At 46.0% G+C, this 22,416-nt stretch overlaps 1 long non-coding RNA gene and 1 other non-coding gene across 2 annotated transcripts; one reads left to right on the top strand and one right to left on the bottom strand.

Annotated features, from left to right (window-relative positions):
• The first annotated feature begins 1,618 nt into the window (after positions 1–1,618).
• On the top strand, positions 1,619–9,314 carry LOC121577355. Its single transcript, XR_006002612.1, has 5 exons — positions 1,619–1,744; positions 1,869–2,082; positions 2,267–2,472; positions 2,732–2,874; positions 9,280–9,314. It is a non-coding gene; the product is annotated as an uncharacterized LOC121577355 (long non-coding RNA).
• Positions 9,315–15,316: 6,002 nt separating this feature from the next.
• On the bottom strand, positions 15,317–15,389 carry trnar-acg. The gene has a single exon. It is a non-coding gene; the product is annotated as a tRNA-Arg (tRNA).
• Between the last annotated feature and the right edge of the window lie 7,027 nt (positions 15,390–22,416).

Below are 22,416 nucleotides of genomic sequence, written 5' to 3'. Positions count from 1 at the left end.
CAATCTAAACACAATACATTAATATTCTCTTAGACACATACAGTGAGGGAAAAAAGTATTTGATCCCCTGCTGATTTTGTAAGTTTGCCCACTGACAAAGAAATGATCAGTCTATAATTTTAATGGTAGGTTTATTTGAACAGTGAGAGACAGAATAACAACAAAAAACTCCAGAAAAACGCATGTAAAAAATGTTATAAATTGATTTGCATTTTAATGAGGGAAATAAGTATTTGACCCCCTCTCAATCAGAAAGATTTCTGGCTCCCAGGTGTCTTTTATACAGGTAACGAGCTGAAATTAGGAGCACACTCTTAAAGGGAGTGCTCCTAATCTCAGCTTGTTACCTGTATAAAAGACACCTGTCCACAGAAGCAATCAATCAGATTCCAAACTCTCCACCATGGCCAAGACCAAAGAGCTCTCCAAGGATGTCAGGGACAAGATTGTAGACCTACACAAGGCTGGAATGGGCTACAAGACCATCGCCAAGCAGCTTGGTGAGAAGTTGACAACAGTTGGTGCGAATATTCGCAAATGGAAGAAACACAAAATAACTGTCAATTTCCCTCGGCCTGGGGCTCCATACAAGATCTCACCTCGTGGAGTTGCAATGATCATGAGAACGGTGAGGAATCAGCCCAGAACTACAGGGGAGGATCTTGTCAATGATCTCAAGGCAGCTGGGACCATAGTCACCAAGAAAACAATTGGAAACACACTACGCTGTGAAGGACTGAAATCCTGCAGCGCCCGCAAGGTCCCCCTGCTCAAGAAAGCACATATACAGGGCCGTCTGATGTTTGCCAATGAACATCTGAATGGAGAAGCTGGAGAACTGGGTGAAAGTGTTGTGGTCAGATGAGACCAAAATCGAGCTCTTTGGCATCAACTCAACTCGCCGTGTTTGGAGGAGGAGGAATGCTGCCTGTGACCCCAAGAACACCATCCCCACCGTCAAACATGGAGGTGGAAACATTATGCTTTGGGGGTGTTTTTCTGCTAAGGGGACAGGACAACTTCACCGCATCAAAGGGACGATGGACGGAGCCATGTACCGTCAAATCTTGGGTGAGAACCTCCTTCCCTCAGCCAGGGCATTGAAAATGGGTCGTGGATGGGTATTCCAGCATGACAATGACCCAAAACACACGACCAAGGCAACAAAGGAGTGGCTCAAGAAGAAGCACATTAAGGTCCTGGAGTGGCCTAGCCAGTCTCAAGACCTTAATCCCATAGAAAATCTGTGGAGGGAGCTGAAGGTTTGAGTTGCCAAACATCAGCCTCGAAACCTTAATGACTTGGAGAAGATCTGCAAAGAGGAGTGGAACAAAATCCCTCCTGAGATGTGTGCAAACCTGGTGGCCAACTACAAGAAACGTCTGACCTCTGTGATTGCCAACAAGGGTTTTGCCACCAAGTACTAAGTCATGTTTTGCAGAGGGGTCAAATACTTATTTCCCTCATTAAAATGCAAATCAATTTATTACATTTTTTACATGCATTTTCCTGGATTATTTTGTTGTTATTCTGTCTCTCACTGTTCAAATAAACCTACCATTAAAATTATAGACTGATCATGTCTTTGTCAGTGGGCAAACGTACAAAATCAGCAGGGGATCAAATACTTTTTTCCCTCACTGTATGAAGAGGCTCGCCGTAAGCTTCCTATGGCTGTGGTCCAATCTGATCTTCAGACTGAGGAGGAGGATGACCACCCCGCATATATGAAGAGAAAAGGAAGGTATAACAAGTATAACAAATATGATTTAAAAAAATATTTCTCAGTGGTTGGCCTAAATATCCAACATATGTTTACTTCACTGGTCATTCTTATGAGTTCAATAACCTTATATTTTTAACATTAGGGGCACAAATACGCAAATATTCAGTGCCACTGAAAGTGAGGATGAGGAGCCAAAAGGAAAAGTTTCCACGCAAGGGCCAGTCAAACACCTCTAAGGGTTTGCCACCTGCACCAGTTATCAGACCTGCAGAGGACAGAAGAGACACCTGGGAATTCTGATAGGCCAACAAGGATTGAGCCAAACATTCAACAACAGCAGCAGCCAGTGTGTGATCGTAAGTGTTACATGTAAGGTACATATTGTGGCCCCCACCAACATCAAAGTTGCCCACCCCTGATCTATAATGTGATTGTGTTGATTATGTTGTTTATATTTGTCTTTGTTATCCTTTATAACTTTAACTACAGAAAGAATGTGAGGGATAAAACACAACTGTGTTCTGTTTTGTATTTTTGCAGCAATTCTTCGTGAGAACTTAACCTCCATAGAAATGATTAAGCAACAGCAAAAGCTGATTTTGCTGCAGCTGCAAAACCTCCAGGCGAACAGATCAACCCTGGATGAGGTTCCAGATTTGACAGACCTTCGTCTTCCAATGTCCTCGCTGGAAGACTTGAGGAGAATTGAGGGCCAACTTTCAGATCAAGACTTAAAAAATAACCTGGTATGACAAGATATCATTATATCATTACATGTATTATATTTATATTTATATATTTATTTTTATTTTATATTTTAGTCATTTAGCAGACGCTCTTATCCAGAGCGACTTACAGTTAGTGATTACATATTTTTTTTTTTTATACTGGCCCCCCGTGTATTGCTGAAAAGTAATCAACCAAGCCACAATCTGACCCAGAGTACCATTCCAGCTTTCTTCAAATTAGTATTATATTAATCAAATACGAGTTTTTGTTTTTCAGACCATATATTTGGGACTGTCTGGAAAATGTGTGGAGAATCATCTCAAAACTCCTTACAAATGGCCTGGCCATGAACATTAATTGGAGAGGGGCCAATGGGAAACAGGCTTTTGAACCTCTTGCCTTAAAAAGTGTTGTTATCGGTAAGTTTGCGTTCAAGGCCACTGCATGCGGCAGAGAGGCATAATATCACAGAAGTGATGAATTCAATAAAACAGGCCAGCATGTCAATTTGATTGTCAGCAAGGAAGTTCATTATTACAACACAGTTTAAGGCAGGAAGAATATAATGAACTGGAAATATTTTACAAAAAGCCATTGATAAAACTATTTTGTCAGGATAGGGGAGTTGCATAAACTATGAGTCATATTTCAGGGAGTATTTCAATAAGTGTTCTATTTTCTCTCTTTCTGATAGAAAACAAAAAAATGGACTTTGCTATTATGTCCCTATTAATTGAGCTTTTCACTTTCTAAAAAGAGAATATGTTTGAACCCAGGCAGCTTTTAGGGAAGCACTTCTGTTGTTGGGTTATGCAATGGATGAGTAGCCAGCAGTTGAAGGTTACATTTTTCTGCGTCGGTAGAGTGTCTGTCTGGGTGGAAAGGTATCTTTTGAAAGTGCCATGCTTAGATTCATAAGGATGTCTAAGATTTAATTATTTGCAAACAAGACACTCTAGTTCGACATTGGAGAAATATGGTAAGAATGCCAATTTCTGTCCATTCTTCCCTGAAACTTCTTTATTTTTAAAAATATATATATTTTAAAATACCCCCCTTTTTCTCCCCAATTTCGTCATATCCAATTACGATCTTGTCTCATCACTGCAACTCCCCAACGGGCTCGGAAAATGCGAAGGTCGAGTCATGAGTCCTCAGAAACATGACCTGCCATCCGTTCTATTGGCCAACGTGCAATCACTAGAGAATAAACTTGATGATCTCCGTTCGAGACTATCCTACCAACGGGACATTAAAAACTGTAATATCTTATGTTTCACCGAGTCGTGGCTGAACGACGACACGGATAATATATACAGTAGGCTGGGTTTTCCGTGCATCCGCAGGACAGAACAGCTACCTCTGGTAAGATGAGGGGTGGTGGTGTGTGTCTATTTGTCAATAACAGCTGGTGAATGATGTCTAATATTAAGGAAGTCTCGAGGTATTGCTCGCCTGAGGTAGAGTACCTCATGATAAGCTGTAGACCACACGATATATCAAGAGAGTTTATCTATATTTTTTTTAGTCGTCTACTTACCACCACAAACCGATGCTGGCACTAAGACCGCACTCAATGAGCTGTATAAGGCCATAAGCAAACAAGATAATGCTCATCCAGAAGTGGCGCTCAATGCAGGCAAACTTAAATCTGCTTGACCTAATTTCTACCAGCATGTCACATGTGCAACCAGAGGAAAAAAAACTCTAGACCACCTTTACACCACACACAGAGACTCATACAAAGCCCTCCCTCGCCCTCCATTTGGCAAATCTCAATAATTATATCCTCCTGATTACTGCTTACAAGCAAAAACTAAAGCAGGAAGTACCAGTGACTCGTTCAATACGGAAGTAGTCAGATGACACAGATGCTATGCTACAGGACTGTTTTGCTAGCACAGACTGGAATATGTTCCGGGATTCATCCAATGGCATTGATGAGTATACCACCTCAGTCACCGGCTTCATCAATAAGTAGATTGATAACGTCGTCCCCACAGTGACCGTACGTACATATCCCAACCAGAAGTCATTGATTACAGGCAACATCCGCACTGAGCTAAAGGCTAGAGCTGCTGCTTTCAAGGAACGGGACTCTAATCCGGACGCTTATAAGAAATCCCGCTAAGCCCTCAGACAAACCATCAAACAGGCAAAGCTTCAATACAGGACTAAGATTGAATCGTACTACACCGGCTCTGGCGATCGTTGGATGTGGCAGGGCTTGCAAACTATTACGGACTACAAAGGGAAACCCAGCCGCGAGCAGCCCAGTGACGGGAGCCTATCAGACAAGCTATATGCCTTTTATGCTCGCTTTGAGGCAAGCAACACTGAAGAATGCATGAGAGCACCAGCTGTTCCGGACGACTGTATGATCACGCTCTCCGTAGCCGATGTGAGCAAGACCTTTAAACAGGTAAACATTGCTGCGGGTCCAGACGGATTACCAGGACGTGTACTCAGAGCATGCGCTGACCAACTGGCAAGTGTCTTCACTGACATTTTCAACCTCTCCCTGACCGAGTCTGTGAATACCTACATGTTTCAAGTAGACCTGTGCCCAAGAAAGGGAAGATAACTTGCCTAAATGACTACTGCCCCGTAGCACTCACGTCAGTAGCCATGAAGTGCTTTGAAAGTCTGGTCATGGCTCACATCAACACCATCATCCCGGAAACCCTAGACCCACTCCAATTCGCATACCGCCCCAACAGATCCACAGATGACGCAATCTCAATCGCACTCCACACTGCCCTTTCCCACTTGGACAAGAGGAACACCTACGTGAGAATGCTATTCATTGACTCAGCTCAGCGTTCAACACCATAGTGCCCACAAAGCTTATCACTAAGCTAAGGACCCGGGAACTAAACACCTCCCTCTGTGACTGGATCCTGGACTTCCTGATGGACCGCCCCCAGGTGGTAAGGGTAGGCAACAACACATCTGCCATGCTGATCATCAACACAGGGGCCCCTCAGTGGTGCGTGCTCAGTCCCCTCCTGTACTCCTGTTCACCCACGACTGCGTGGCCAAGCACGACTCCAACACCATCATTAAGCTTGCTGATGACACACAACAGTGGTAGGCCTGATCACCGACAACAATGAGACAACCTATAGGGAGGAGGTCAGAGACCTGGCAGTGTGGTGCCAGGATAACAATCTCTCCCTCAACATGAGCAAGACAAAGGAGCTCATCGTGGACTACAGGAAAAGGAGGGCCTCCATTCACATCGACGGGGCTGTAGTGGAGCGGGTCGAGAGTTTCAAGTTCCTTGGTGTCCACATCACCAACAAACTATCATGATCCAAACACACCAAGACAGTTGAGAAGAGGCCACGACAACACCTTTTCCCCCTCAGGAGACTGAAAACATTTGGCATGGTCCCTAGTTCCTCAAAATATTCTACAGCTGCACCATTGAGAGCATCCTGACCGATTGCATCACCGCCTGGTATGGCAACTGCTCGGCATCTGACCATAAGGCGCTACAGAGGGTAGTGAGTACGGCCCTGTACATCACTGGGGCCAAGCTTCCTGCCATCCAGGACCTAAACTCAGCAAAAAAAGAAACGTCCCTTTTTCAGGACCCTGTCTTCCAAATAACTTCACAGATCTTCATTGTAAAGGGTTTAAACACTGTTTCCCATGCTTGTTCAATGAACCATAAACAATTAATGAACATGCACCTGTGGACACTAACAGCTTACAGACGGTAGGCAATTAAGGTAACAGCTATGTAAACTTAGGACACTAAAGAGGCCTTTCTACTGACTCTGAAAAACACCAAAAGAAAGATGCCCAGGGTCCCTGTTCATCTGTGTGAACGTGCCTTAGGCATGCTGCAAGGAGGCATGAGGACTGCAGATGTGGCCAGGGCAATAAATTGCAATGTCCGTACTGTGAGACGCCTAAGACAGCGCTACAGGGAGACAGGACGGACAGCTGATCTTGGATTAATTCGTCCGCGTAGCAGTGCGGTCGTGCATTCTGTAGTGTCCTCGTGTAAATAGCCTGTTATTTTTGTTTTTTGTATATATTTCTCAATCTCACTTTCCATCCTTTAACTAAATATACTTTCCTGCAACCCGCCTCATCCAATGTGGAACGGATTCTATTATTTCTTTATACCTTTTTATCTAGAACCTCCGGCTGAAACTAGCCAGCTAACTAGCTACTTGCTATTATCCACCGTTAGCGGTCTTCACCATTGTCCGTGGCCTGCACTACCTACCAGCCAGCTCTAGCCTGGACAATTATCGGCCAGTATGCACAGTGCGCTATCGACCCAGAGCATATCGGATTTTCTGCCGGAATCACTGAATCACTGGACCTTAACACCGGATCATCGCAACTAGCTAGCTGCAACCGAATGGCTGTTGTTGTTGTTGTTGGCTAATCACCACTGTCCCGAAGCAAGCACCAGTTAGCCTTGAGCTAGCCTCGAGCCAGGCCCATCTCCCAGCTATCTACCTCTGTCAACCGGACGGGACCTCCTAGTGTTGACACGGCGCCCCGCCGATCCATCACGACTGGTCTGCCGACGTAATCGTCTGATGTGGTTTCAACGGGCTTCCCGTTGCGACAACCACGAGGATCCATCTGCTAGCCCCAGCCCGCTAGCACAGGCAATCAACAGCCGTGCCTCCTGCTCGCCTGTGCCGTAGCAGCCAACGAACTACTCCCAGACTCACCTATTGCTGTTCACTGGACCTTATGATCACTCAGCTACACAGCTGATGCCTGCTGGACTGTTCCTTTATACGGTACCCCATCCTGTTTATCTGTTTAGCCTCAGACCAAACTTTCGTCGCCATTACCAGCTGTTGTCTTAGCTCTCTCGAATAATAATAATAATATGCCATTTAGCAGACGCTTTTATCCAAAGCGACTTACAGTCATGCGTGCATACATTTTTGTGTATGGGTGGTCCCGGGGATCGAACCCACTACCTTGGCGTTACAAGTGCTGTGCTCTACCAGCTGAGCTACAGAGGACCACTATAATAACCCCTGTGATTGCTTTATGCCTCTCTCCCATGTCAATATGCCTTGCCTATTGCTGTTTCGGTTAGTTCTTATTGTACTATTTCACTGTAGAGCCCCCAGTCCCGCTCAACCTGCCTCAGATAGCTCCTTTGTCCCACCCCCCCATACACACGGAGACCGGCTCAATCGGTGCCTCCAGTGATGCTATCTCTTTCATTGTTACCCAACGCTTAGGTTTACCTCTACTGTACTCATATCCTTCCATATCCTTGTCTGTACATAATGCCCTGAATCTATTCTTCAACGCCCGGAAATCTGCCCCTTTTTTATTCTCTGTACCCAACGCACTAGAAGACAAGTTCTTAAAGCCTTTAGCCGTATCCTTATTCTATTCCTCCTCTGTTCCTCTGGTGATGTAGAGGTTAACCCAGGCCCTGTAGCCCCCAGTATCACTCCTACTCCCCAGGCACTATCATTTGTTGACTTCTGTAATCGTAAAAGCCTTGGTTTCTTGCATGTTAACATCAGAAGCCTCCTCCCTAAGTTTGTGTTATTCGCTGCGTTAGCACACTCCGCCAACCCTGATGTTCTAGCAGTGTCTGAATCCTGGCTTAGGAAGGCCACCAGAAATTCAGAAATGTCCATCCCCAACTACAACATTTTCCGTCTAGATAGAACTGCCAAAGGGGGCGGAGTTTCAATCTACTGTAGAGATAGCCTGCAGAGCTCTATCAAACTATCCAGGTCTGTGCCCAAACAGTTTGAGCTTCTACATCTAAAAATCCACCTTTCCAGAAATAAGTCTCACTGTTGTCGCTTGCTACAGACCCCCTTCAGCCCCCAGCTGTGCCCTGGACACCAAATGTGAATTGATTGCCCCCCATCTATCCTCAGAGTTCGTACTGCTTGGTGACCTAAACTGGGATATGCTTAAAACCCCGACCATCCTACAATCTAAACTAGATGCCCACAATCTCACACAAATTATCAAGGAACCTACCAGGTACAACACTAAATCTGTAAACATGGGCACCCTCATAGATATCATCCTGACTAATTTACCCTCTAAATACACCTCCGCTGTCTTCAACCAGGATCTCAGCGATCACTGCCTCATTGCCTGCGTCCGTAATGGGTCCGCGGTCAAACGACCACCCCTCATCACTGTCAAACGCTCCCTAAAACACTTCAGCAAGCAGGCCTTTCTAATTGACCTGGCACGGGTATCCTGGATGGATATTAACCTCATTTCGTCAGTAGAGGATGCTTGGTTGTTCTTTAAAAGTGCTTTCCTCTCCATCTAAAATAAGCATGCCCCATTCAAAAAATTCAGAACTAAGAACAGATATAGCCCCTGGTTCACCCCAGACTTGACTGCCTTGACCAGCACAAAAACATCCTATGGCGTACTGCATTAGCATCGAACAGCCCCCGCGATATGCAACTTTTCAGGGAAGTCAGGAACCAATATACACAATCAGTTAGGAAAGCAAAGGCTTACTTTTTCAAACAGAAATGTGCATCCTGTAGCACTAACTCCAAAAAGTTTTGGGACACTGTACAGTCCATGGAGAATAAGAGCACCTCCTCTCAGCTGCCCACTGCACTGAGGCTAGGAAACACTGTCACCACTGATAAATCTACGATAATCGAGAATTTCAACAAGCATTTTTCTACGGCTGGCCATGTTTTCCACCTGGCTACCCCTACCCCGGCCACCAGCTCTATTTTTCTATTGTGTTATTGACTGTATGTTTTTGTTTATCCCATATGTAACTCTGTGTTGTTGTTGTTTTTAATCGCACTGCTTTGCTTTATCTTGTCCAGGTCGCAGTTGTAAATGAGAACTTGTTCTCAACTGGCCTACCTGATTAAATAAAGGTGAAATAAAAATAACAACACCTGCATAGGATCGGTACATCCGAACATCACACCTGCGGGACAGGTACAGGATGGCAACAACTGCCCGAGTTACACCAGGAATGCACAATCCTCCATCAGTGCTCAGACTGTCTGCAATAGGCTGAGAGAGGCTGGCTTGAGGACTTGTTGGCCTGTTGTAAGGCAGGTCCTCACCAGACATCACCGGCAACAACGTCGCCTATGGGCACAAACCCACCGTTGCTGGACCAGACACGGCTGGCAAAAAGTGCTCTTCACTGACAAGTCGCGGTGTTGTCTCACCAGGGGTGATAGTCGGATTCGCGTTTATCGTCGAAGGAATGAGCGTTACACTGAGGCCTGTACTCTGGAGCGGGATCGATTTGGAGGTGGAGGGTCCGTCATGGTCTGGGGCGGTGTGTCACAGCATCATCGGACTGAGCTTGTTGTCATTGCAGGAAATCTCAACGCTGTGCGTTACAGGGAAGACATTCTCCTCCCTCATGTAGTACCATTCCTGCAGGCTCATCCTGACATGACCCTCCAGCATGACAATACCACCAGCCATACTGCTCGTTCTGTGTGTGATTTCCTGCAAGACAGGAATGTCAGTGTTCTGCCATGGCCAGCGAAGAGCCCGGATCTCAACCCCATTGAGCACGTCTGAGATCTGTTGGATCGGAGGTGTGAGGGCTAGGGCCATTCCCCCCAGAAATGTCTGGGAACTTGCAGGTGCCTTGGTGGAATAGTGGGGTAACATCTCACAGCAAGAACTGGCAAATCTGGTGCAGTCCATGAGGAGGAGATGCACTGCAGTACTTAATGCAGCTGGTGGCCACACCAGATACTGACTGTTACTTTTGATTTTGACCCCCCCCCCCCTTTGTTCCATTTCTGTTAGTCACATGTTTGTTGAACTTGTTCAGCTTATGTCTCAGTTGTTGAATCTTGTTTTGTTCATACAAATATTTACACATGTTAAGTTTCCTGAAAATAAATGCAGTTGACAGTGAGAGGACGTTTCTTTTTTTGCTGAGTTTATATACTAGGCCGCGTCAGAGGAAGGCCCCAAAAGTTGTCAAAGACTCCAGTCACCCAAGTCATAGACTGTTCTCTCTGCTACTGCACGGCAAGCGGTACCAGAGCGCCAAGTCTAGGTCCAAAAGGCTCCTTAACAGCTTCTACCCCCAAGCCATAAGACTGCTGAACAAATAATGAAATGGCCACCCGGACTATTTACATTGACCCACCTTTGTTTTTACACTGCTGCTACTCACTGTTTATTATCTATGCATAGTCACTTTACCCTTGACTAACCTGTACCCCCGCACATTGACTCGGTACCGGTACCCCCTGTATATAGCCTCGTTATTGTTATTTTATTGTGTTACTTTTTATTTTATTAACTCTATTTCTTGAACTGCATTGTTGGTTAAGGGCTTGTAAGTAAGCATTTCACGGTAAAGTATCGTCCGGGTTAGGGGAGGGTTTGGCCGGGGGGCTTTACTTGGCTCATCGCGCTCTAGTGACTCCTTGTGGCGGGCCGGGTGCCTGCAGGCTGACTTCAGTCGTCACTTCAATGTGTTTCCTCTGACACATTGGTGCAGCTGGCTTCTGGATTAAGCAGGCGGGTGTTAATCACATTAAATCAAATGTTATTTGTCACATGTGCCGAATACAACAGTGAGCGCATGTGACAAATACACATTTATTTAATGTGATTTGAAACCGCACTCCTTAACACCTGCCCGCTTAATCCAGAAGCCAGCTGCACCAATGTGTCGGAGGAAACACATTCAACTGACGACTGAAGTCAGCCTTCAGGCGCCTGGTTTGTCTCGCCTATAGCGGCAGAACTTCCAGGGCCGGCCCTGACTAGTGGGAAACGTGTTTACCATCCTTGAGCTCCGACTTCACCCACATGGAGACCTCTGACTTCACCTACTAAGGAAATTACCTCAATAACAGCATTTTTGGCAGTTAAATGCAACTAAAAAGTAGTCCATTAATATGGTTTTTGAACACTATAATTGGTTTACAGGCCTGATAGCTGTACTTTTAGTTGATGTTTGACAGCGCTTGTTGTCCATTAGCCGATTGGGCGTTTCTCAACAAGTTCAAAGCAAGTGAATGCATCCAACTGGTATTTACGACTTCACAACTGGTAAATTCCCACCTCCCACTTGGAGCTCAGGGACGATAGACAAGTTTCCCACTAGTAATTACCAGTTGGAGGGCCGTTCAAATAGATTTTTCCCAATCATATGTGGTAAACGTAGAGAATGATAGAGATATTATTTATATATGTCCCAATATGGCGTCTGTGAGTGCACGGGCATCGCCATTGAGGCATGTCCATTTTGATGTAGTACATTTTTTTCCCTTCTACTACTTCTATGAGTTGGCAAACAAACTGAACGGGTGCATACTGCCATCTAGAGTGTGTTGGTTGAACAGGTAAAGCCAAGGATGGCAAATTACTGCCACCCACAAGTATAATTCATTGGCTGATCCCTTCTGATTACCAGGATGGAATTGTTATTTTTCCCCCTCATCAATATACACACAATACCTCATAATGACAAAGCAAAAACAGATTTAGACATTTTTGCAAATGTATTAAAAATAAAAAACGGAAATATGACATTTACATAAGTATTCAGACCATTTACTCAGTACTTTGTTGAAGCACCTTTGGCAGCGATTACAGCCTTGAGTATTCTTGGGTATGATGCTACAAGCTTGGCACACCTGTATTTGGGGAGTTTCTCCCATTCTTCTCTGCAGATCCTCTCAAGCTCTCTCAGGTTGGCTAGGGAGCGTCGTTTCACAGATATTTTCAGGTCTCTCGAGATGTTAGATCGGGTTCAAGTCCGGGCTCTGGCTGGGCCACTCAAGGACATTCAGAGACTTGTCCCGAAGCCACTACTGTGTTGTCATGGCTGTGTGATTAGGGTCGTTGTCCTGTTGGAAGGTGAACCTTCTCCCCAGTCTGAGGTCCTGAGCGCTCTGGAGCAGGTTTTCATCAAGGATCTCTCTGTACTTTGCTCCGTTCATCTTTCCCTCGATCCTGACTAGTCTCCCAGTCCCTGCCGCTGAAAAACATCCCCACAGCATGATGCTACCACCACCATGCTTCACCGTAGGGATGGTGCCAGGTTTCCTCCAGACGTGACGCTTGGCATTCAGGCCAAAGAGTTCGATCTTGGTTTCATCAGACCAGAGAATCTTGTTTGTCATGTCTGAGAGTCCTTTAGGTGGCTTTTGGCAAACTCCAAGCGGGCTGTCATGTGCCTTTTACTGAGTAGTGGCTTCCGTCTGTCCACTCTACCATAAAGGCCTGATTGGTGGAGTGCTGCAGAGATGGTTGTCCTTCTGGAAGGTTCTCCCATCTCCACAGAGGAACTCTGGCGCCCTTCTCCCCTGATTGCTCAGTTTGGCCAGGTGGCCTGCTCTAGGAAGATTCTTGGTGGTTCCAAACTTCTTCCATTTAACAATGATGGAGGCCACTGTGTTCTTTAGGACCTTCAATGCTGCAGAAATGTTTTGGTAGCCTTCCCCAGATCTGTGCCTCAACACAATCCTGTCTCGGAGCTCTACGGACAATTCCTTCGACATCATGGCTTGGTTTTTGCTCTGACATGCACTGCCAACTGTGGGACCTTATAGAGAGAGGTGTGTGCCTTACCAAATCATGTCCAATCAATTGAATTTACCACAGGTGGACTCCAATCAAGATGCAGAAACATCTCAAGGATGATCAATGGAAACAGGATGCACCTGAGCTCAATTTCGAGTCTCATAGCAAAGGGTCAGAATACTTATGTAAATAACGTATTTCTGTTGTTTATTTTTAATAAATTTGCAAACATTTCTAAAAACCTGTTTTCACTGTCATTATGGGGTATTGTGTGTAGATTGATGAGTGAAAAACATGATTTAATACATTTTAGAATAAGGCGGTAATGTAACAAAATGTGGAAAAAGGGAAGAGGTCTGAATACTTTCCGAATGCACTGTATGTGATCGTATACAAATGTAAGCAAGGTTTGAAATTATTATGTTTTATTCAAATGTTATATCTGTTTGAGCTACTTGTGGTGAATTTGCAGTCTACAAATAAACGACCCACGGCTGAATCTAGTTGATGATCCCTGATCTAGAGTCCACGCTATGGTGGTAAATTTCCACTTCCCACTTAGTTACGAATGCAGCATTACATACGGGACTTCTCAATTTACTCACACTGCTGGAATTTTCAACGTTCAAATGGTTTCTACCAGAGAAACTTGCATATATATACACACACATACACACACACACTACCGGTCAAAGGTTTTATAACACCTACTCATTCAAGAGTTTTTCTTTATTTTTAATATTTTCTACATTGTAGAATAATAGTGAAGACGTCAAAACTATGAAATAACACATATGGAATCATGTAATAACCAAAAAAGTGTTCAACAAATCCAAATATATTTTAGATTTTAGATTCTTCAAAGTAGCCACCCTTTGCCTTGATGACAGCTTTGCACACTCTTGGCATTCTCTCAACCAGCTTCATGAGGTAGTCACCTGGAATGCATTTAAATTAACAGGTGTGCCTTCTTAAAAGTTAATTTGTGGAATTTCTTTCCTTCTTAATGCGTTTGAGCCAATCAGTTGTGCTGTGACATCTCAACATCAACTGTTCAGAGGAGACTGTTTGAATCAGGCCTTCATGGTCGAATTGCTGCAAAGAAACCATTACTAAAGGACACCAATAATAAGAAGAGACTTGCTTGGGCCAAGAAACATGAGCAATGGACATTAGACTGGTGGAAATGTGTCCTTTGGTCTGGAGTCCAAATTTGAGATTTTTGGTTCCAACCGCCGTGTCTTTGTGAGACACTGTGTGGGTGAACGGATGATCTCTGCATGTGTATTTCCCACCATTTGTTTTTTAACAGGGCAATTACCCAACACACCTCCAGGCTGTGTAAGGGCTATTTTACCAAGAAGGAGAGTGATGGAGTGCTGCATCAGATGACCTGGCCTCCACAATCCTCCAAACTCAACCCAATTGAGATGGTTTGGGATGAGTCGGACGGCAGAGTGAAGGAAAAGCAGCCAACAAGTGCTCAGAATATGTGGGAACTCCTTCAAGACTGTTGGAAAAGCATTCCAGGTGAAGCTGGTTTAGAGAATGCCAAGAGTGGAAGGCCAAAAAGATCAATAAGGACATCAACCACCCAAGCCACTGCCTGTTCACCCCGCTATCATCCAGAAGGCGAGGTCAGTACAGGTGCATCAAAGCTGGGACCGAGAGAATGAAAAACAGCTTCTATCTCAAGGCCATCAGACTGTTAAATAGCCATCACTAGCACATTAGAGGCTGCTGCGGCCTATTGAAATCACTGGCCACTTTAAGAAATTGAACACTAGTCACTTTCATAATGTTTACATATCTTGCATTACTCATCTCATATGTATATACTGTATTCTATAGTATCTCAGTCCATGCCACTCTGTCATTGCTTGTTCCTGTATGTATATATGTATATATTCTTAAATTCCATTCCTTAGTTAGATTTGTGTGTATTGGGTATATGTTGTGAAATTGTTAGATATTACGATAGAAGCACAAGCATTTCGCTACACCCACAATAACATCTGCTAAACACGTCTATGTGACAAATACAATTTGATTTGAGTGTGCAAAGCTGTCATCAAGGCAAAGTTTGGCTATTTTAAATTCTCAAATATAAAATATATTTTGATTTGCTTAGAAATTGTTGGGTTGCTACATGATTCCATATGTGTTATTTCATAGTGTTGATGTCTTCACTATTATTCTACAATGTAGAAAATAGTAAAAAATTAAGAAGAACCCTTGAATGAGTAGGTGTTCTAAAACTTTTGAGCGGTAGTGTATATATACGCATGTATGCGTGTTGCATGACATAACAGCTATGTGTCTAAGTTAAATGAGGGAAAAATTCGAGCCAGCCAGGAGTCGAACCTAGAATCTTCTGATCCGTAGTCAGACGCGTTATCCATTGCGCCACTGGCCCACTGCAGCCCCTGAAAACTAACGCCTATTCAAAAGGATAGTCTACTCAATCTATACATTAACATATCATTTGAGCCCCATTCATTCCGATCCAATGTGAACAATACTTTATTCATTTCTGGAGAAGGTTGACTGTCGAGCTCGCAAAACTTTGATGAGATGGAGACTGGGTAGCTAGCTAACGTTAGTGCAACAGGTGGGCAGGTGTTGAACGGTTTCATGTTTCACCTCTTCCTCTGACGGTGTTGACCGAGCTTCGTAGCTAGCTAGCTAGCTAACAGTATAAGACAGTGAAGAAAGTGTGGGAGGGAGTGAAACTCAAATGGACACAGGCAGGTTACTTTAGCGGGGGTGCCCCGTCTAAAGGGCAACTCACCTCTATGGAGAAAGAGCTAGGGGAGGCAGTGAGGGAAGGAACAGAAAGTGAAGTGGAAAGGAATAAGTCTCACTTATTCAAGAAGGAAGGGACTAAACACAGAGAGAGAGCAGAGGCTGAGCTAAGGATAGGTACGTGGGCAATTGAGGAAACACGACGAGCACACCCATACAAGAAACCAGACATGATGGGTGTGGTGATTGAACCCACAACTGAGACAACACCAATAGTGGGGACACAGTCCATGAGTGACATACCAGCGCCCTCAGCACCACTGTATCCGACCCTGCCACAGGAAGCGAAGAGCACACCACCCGCATACACACCCACTCCTCCAACTAACCCTTATAACCCATTCCTAAGTCCTGCAGTGGTACAAGCGCCTGTGTTCGTGGTGCAAGGAGGACACCTAGAGGGGAACATGGCACTAAGCGTAGGGCAAGGAGTACTTCACTGTGTGGAAGTCCGAGCCAACAGCGAGCCACAAGGACGAGAGGAGCCACACCCGGCCGGCGGAACCCAACCCAGACCTAGTCCCACAAGAGGGGGTTCCAACCCAGAGTCCCCTGGTAATGATGACTCAAAACCAACCGTCAGATCTATACAGGAAAGGGGGGAGCATCTGGCCTAAGACAAGCAGCTGCACCCAATCAGCCTAAACCCAGACTCTCAGAATGGTTTGTCGAAAGAAAACAGAAGGGGGTGCAGGGGACAATGAGCTTTGGGGGGTCGTTAGGGTCTGGCTCATTAAGAAGCTCACGGGGGTCTCAATCGGGGACCAACCAAGTGAGGATGATGAAGGAGAACAAAGGAAGGAAGAAAAACCTATGAGGATGAGTGGGATGCGTGTCAGGGACAGGCGTCACATAACACCACCATAATGAAGAAGCAGAGAAGGGGAAGACCTGGGCCTTGAAAGGGGTGATGGTGGGGGAAGTTGTTGACTTGCATGAACCCATCAGAAAATCTGCCAGACTTAGGGAAAGGGGATTGAACTCCCAAATGCCACTTAGACCAACAGCAGACCGACAACATGAAGAATACCAACCCTGGAAGATGACTGACCTGACCGCCCTGATGGATCAGATGCCCAGCCTCCATGGTGGAGCGTCTGCTTGGCTGTTGCAACTTCAAACCCTTACATCTGGATTTAGGCTTGCTCTGGCAGACATGAAGGCACTCTTGGCCAGGGCCACAGATCACACCACCATGATGGTACTGACAAGAGAGGCAGGTCTGGAAAAGAGCGGAGGTGTGATGCCACCGGAAGTCTATAGAACTGTGTTGTGGGAAGTTCTGAGGAGGGCATATCCTACGAACGAAACCATGCAACACTGACCTCTTTACCATCGGTCCTGGGGAACAGCCAGCTGCCTACCTGGACAGGGCCAAAACCACCTGGAGAACGGTCCATGACGAACCATATGATCACTCCGACACCACGTGCAGCATGTGGAAAGAGATGGTGGTGAGCGGGACCCCAAGTGACGTTCGAACCAAACTAAGGGGAACTGTGGGATTAATGGCACTCCCTAGGGCGCAGTTTAGCTCCCATGTTCATCATCACATCACCCAATACAACAAAGACAAGGGAGGGGCGGAAACACATGTCCAATCCCTGCAGGTGCAGCTGCTCAAACTACAACTGAAAGAGGCACAGAAGGGAGATAAGCCAAAGAAACAGATGGTGGCTGAAGACCAACCTGACATTTCTCAAATAATTGAAAAAACTGTCTCACAAATGATACAAACACAACAGCCGCCTCCAACAACACTCCCAACGATCGCAATGGTGCCTCAGCCATACTATCAAGCACCAACTCCACCGTATCAGCCACCGGTGGCACCATACCAGACTCAATGGGGACAGCCAAGGCCACAAGGTAATGGGGGGCCTGTTACAATTGTCATCAATATGGACACTCTGTCAGATGGTGTCCATTACCACCTAGTCCGCAACAGCAACACTGGCTGGCAAACAGGGGTAGAGGTTATGCCTTCAGATCAAGAGGAGGCCCAAGACCGATGTACCAGCCACATGCTGCCCTACCAGCATATAACCACCCACAACAAGACCCAAACCAACAGCCTAACCAGCAGCCAGCTCCTACCTTCCAGGGCATGTCAGACGAATATCCTCCCTGGCCCTGAAGCTGCCCACCACCACAGAACGGGAATGGGGGTCAGCATTTTCCACTCCACACTGAACCAACTGTCATGTGTGAAGTGGAGGGAGTTACCCACCAATTTTTGGTAGATACAGGATGTACGTACTCTGCCATAAGATCTCGTCAACCACTCTCTTCGGAATCAATACAGGTGGTGGGGGTATCAGGAACACCCGAAGCACAAAACAAGACCATACCATTGCTCTTCCAATGGGGCCCTTCCAATTTGAAGCATCAATTCCTATATTGTCCCAACTGTCCAATCAACCTATTAGGAAGGGACCTATTGTGCAAACTGAAATGTTCAATCTACCTTACCGAAAAGGGTGTGGAGGTTTCCATTGATCCCATTACCTCCACACCAGTTCATCCAGTTAGGTGCTGATGCTACCCATCATCCCAACCCCAGTGCTCTCCCTGACCCAAGAAATATACTGGTTGAAGTGCATCGAATCCGGCCAAGGAACCCCTGAGGTTCAATTCAAGTTCAACCAGCTGAGACAACTCATTTACACATTTCACCCATACAAGACTCCTCAAGCTGAAATCCACTGTACACTTAATGTGACTGATAATGATGTCAACCCATATACCGATGACTGGGATGAAAACATGATGCACCTGACACCAACAATCAGATGTTGTACCATAGTGTGTGGACAGGAAGGAGTGGCTGCTCCGGTTATCCTACCTTCCCATTTGAAATCCTGGTACCTACTGGGCGAAGAATCTGCTCCCCCATGTTACACTGGCAGTTGGAAACGGTTTTGAAGCAAGGAGCCTTGGGCCTATGATCAGAAGAGCATCCAAACTCCAGTGGGAACCCACCCAAACTCCAGGAATAACCAAAGCCACCACTGAGAACATGTGGAGGTTTATGACAGTTGACACAGAGGAACATTGCCTTCCTGAACGTTTGACTCTCCCAAGACACCATGGTAAACCTTACACAGACCACCCCTCATCACAAGCACTGCTTTCCACCATTGATGAAGGCATATGGACACACACCCCATTTGATGTTGGACAACTACAGGTGGCACCAGTCACCATCACCTTACTCAACCCTGATCAAATTCCTATCTACCGAACACAGTACCGTCTGAAACCTGAACAGACCATGGGGATCAAACCAACCATAGATGGGTTGTTGGGAGCTCGTGTCATATATCGCACTGTGTCTCCATGGAACACACCAATCTTACCAGTCTTGAAAACAGGAGGTGAAACATACCGGATGGTACAAGACTTCCGAGCAGTGAACGACGTCACTGCACCCATTGACCTACCTGTCCCTGACCCTCACATTACACTGAGTAATCTCTCACCAAAACACCAATACTTCACCGTTGTGGATCTGGCTAATGCCTTCTTCAGCATTCCACTGGATGAGGCTTCACAGCCTCTCTTTGCCTTCACATATGAACATCAACAGTATACGTATTCGGTTCTTCCACAGGGTTACAGGTGTTCTCCCGGAATCTTCAATCATATCCTAAAGACACACCTGGCTGAATTGAAAATCCCTGAAGGAGTGATACTCATCCAATATGTAGATGACCTTTTGCTGGGGGCTCCCACATCTGATCTCTGTCTACAAATGACAAAAACCCTACTTGACTTCTTGGCTGTCAAAGGCTACAAGGTCAAAATGAGCCAAGTCCAGTCCTGTCGCAGAACTGTCCTTTTCCTTGGCAGAGAAATCTCAGGAGAAGGTGCTGGTCTCTCGAAATCCCACCGAGATTCCACACTCCATCATCCACGTCCCATCACAGTGTCAGGCATGTTGTCCTTCCTGGGGTTGACAGGGTACAGCCGTACCCACATCCCTGACTACACATCCAGGACTGAACCACTGAGAGAAATAGTGAGAGAAGCAGGACCAAGAAACTTACACTCCTCACTTACCTGGACACCTGAAGCATCAACAGCATTTGCTCTCCTAAAAACCGATCTCTCGGTGGCAGCAGCTCTGACAGTACCCGACTACAAAAACAAATTTCATCTTGATGTTTCTGAAAAGGAGGGGTTCACTTCTTCCATCCTTTTTCAGAAACAAGAGGGGGAGAGAAGAGAGTACTGATGTATCATTCCTCTAAGTTGGACCATATTGAAGCAGGTCAGACAACATGTTCCAGGTACGTGGCTGCAGTGGCAAAAGCTATTGAAAAAACCGCCCACCTGGTAATGTGTGCCACAAATTGAAATCCATACGCACCATGGGGTTGCAGCATATCTGATGAGCAAGGAATTCACGTTCAGCGCTGAAAGAAAGAACAAAATCCAGAATAAATGCACCCAATCACACATTACTTTTGTCAACACCGACAAAAACATGGCAGACGCACTCAATGCAGAAGAAGGGTTGGCACACTCCTGCGAAGAGAGAGCGGCACAGGAACTGAAACTGCGACCAGACTTGGGAAACGAACCCCTTACCAATCCTGATCTATGGTTGTACACCGATGGATGCTGCTATAGAGGAGAAGAAGGGAACATAGCAGCATATGCAGTGGTACAGCAGCTTCCAGACGGGTCACACGTGACCCTGGAATCAGACATCATCCCACAACCTGCCTCAGCCCAACTAGCCGAGATCATTGGTTTGACTCCAAGCCCTGGAAAAGGCTGAAGGAAAGACTGTGAACATCTACACTGACTCAGCATATGCTCATGGAGCAGTCCATACAGATGGACCACAATGGGTCAGACGTAACTTCACCACAACAGGAAACCTTCCGATCAAACACAAGGCACAAATGGAGAGACTGATAAAAGCAGTCTCACTACCTGAGCAGGTGGCCATCATGAAGTGCAAAGGACATCAGCAACTCAAGAACAAAGTCAGCGAGGGAAATGACGCAGCTGACAAAGCAGCCAAGAAAGCTGGGGCTACACTCCAAGACAGATGGTGCTGCAGACTCAACCAGCTAGAACAGAACTCACAGACCAACACATAAAGGAACTACAATTCTCAGCGGGCCCGTATGAGCACTCGGTATGGGGACAGATGGGAGCCACCAAAGGACCTGATGAACTTTGGAGATGCCATGACGGCAGGTTGGTGGCCCCAGCTAATCTCTGTCCCGAGCTGATACGTGAGGCTCATGGGCCCACCCATGAAGGGGAAACTCAAAACTTTACAGAAGGTTTCCCATATTTGGTGGCACCCACACATTAAGGACATGACAGACTTGTTTTGTGATGAGTGCAGCATTTGTGGCAGCCACAACCCAAAGAAACCTTTCCAAACACCCATGGGTTCATACCCAGTACCTAATGCATGTTTTCAGGACATTAGCATAGATTACACTGACATGGGGGCTGATAATGTAACTAATGGGAAAAGGTACTTATTGGTAATGGTAGATCGATTCTCCAAATGGGTTGAGGCAATACCAACAGCACGTGAGGATGCTAGGTCAGTTATTAAGTGGCTGCAGACTGAACTCATACCAAGGTATGGGGTTCCAAGACAAATTCGATCCGACAACGGGTCCCATTTCAGTAACCAACACCTGAGACAGGTGGAGGAGAGGTTCGGCATTGTGCACAAGTTTGGGTCTGTGTACCGGCCGCAATCTCAGGGCCTCGTGGAACGCGCCAATCAAACTTTGAAGGCTAAGATAGCCAAGGTATGTGCAGGTTCAAAGTTGACGTGGGTTGAAGCTCTGCCCCTGGCGTTGATGGCCATGAGAGCCTCTCCAGGAGCAGGCACCCATCTCTCTCACATGAGATTATGACTGGTAGAGTCATGCCTGGTCCACCAAGGGAGGGAGGTCATATGCCCGCCCTTGATGTACAACAAATTGTAATGTCTGAATATGTGAGAAAACTAACGGAACTCTCTGCAGCTCTCTCCAAACAGATTCACAAGGTCCAAGAGGGGGGAGCTGACGGGAGATCCGGCGCTGCTGAAGGTAAAAGTTGGCGACTGGGTAAGGATCAAGGTTCACAAGAGAAAGTGGCAAGATCCCAGGTGGACTGGACCGTACGAAGTGAAGGAGGTTACTTCACACTCAGTCCAGGTCAAAGGTAAATCAGGCGCACCTTGGCACCACTTGACACATTGTACACCAGCACCAACTCCTTCCAGAACCCTGACTGAAGTCAGAAGTGATTTAATCACATTAAATTCGGATCAAATTCTTGACACCAACACTATCTGAATATGTGGAGGAGACTCCCATCTTCAGATACTGGAGGGGAAAAACAGAGGAGGGACAGACCACCATGGGAGAGACTGGGGTGCTCTGCTCCACTCCTTGTTTTGCTGATTGTAACTATTGGGGTTACTCTAGGAATCATACTCTGGTCAGTACAGCACATGACACAGACACCCATTACACCCGCTAGTAAACCTAACGACACATTCAATGCCACAACCATACGTCCGACCAACCTGCACTCCGACACATTGAGCCCAGATCAGAATGTAAGCCACAGCCACCACGTAAATAAACGACAAGTCGTCTCTAACACCC

The sequence above is a fragment of the Coregonus clupeaformis genome, chromosome 11 (genome assembly GCF_020615455.1).
Source record: "Coregonus clupeaformis isolate EN_2021a chromosome 11, ASM2061545v1, whole genome shotgun sequence".
Classification (NCBI taxonomy): Eukaryota; Metazoa; Chordata; class Actinopteri; order Salmoniformes; family Salmonidae; genus Coregonus; species Coregonus clupeaformis.
The sequence above is the reverse complement of the archived record's forward strand: the minus strand, read 5'-3'. Positions and strand labels throughout refer to the sequence as shown.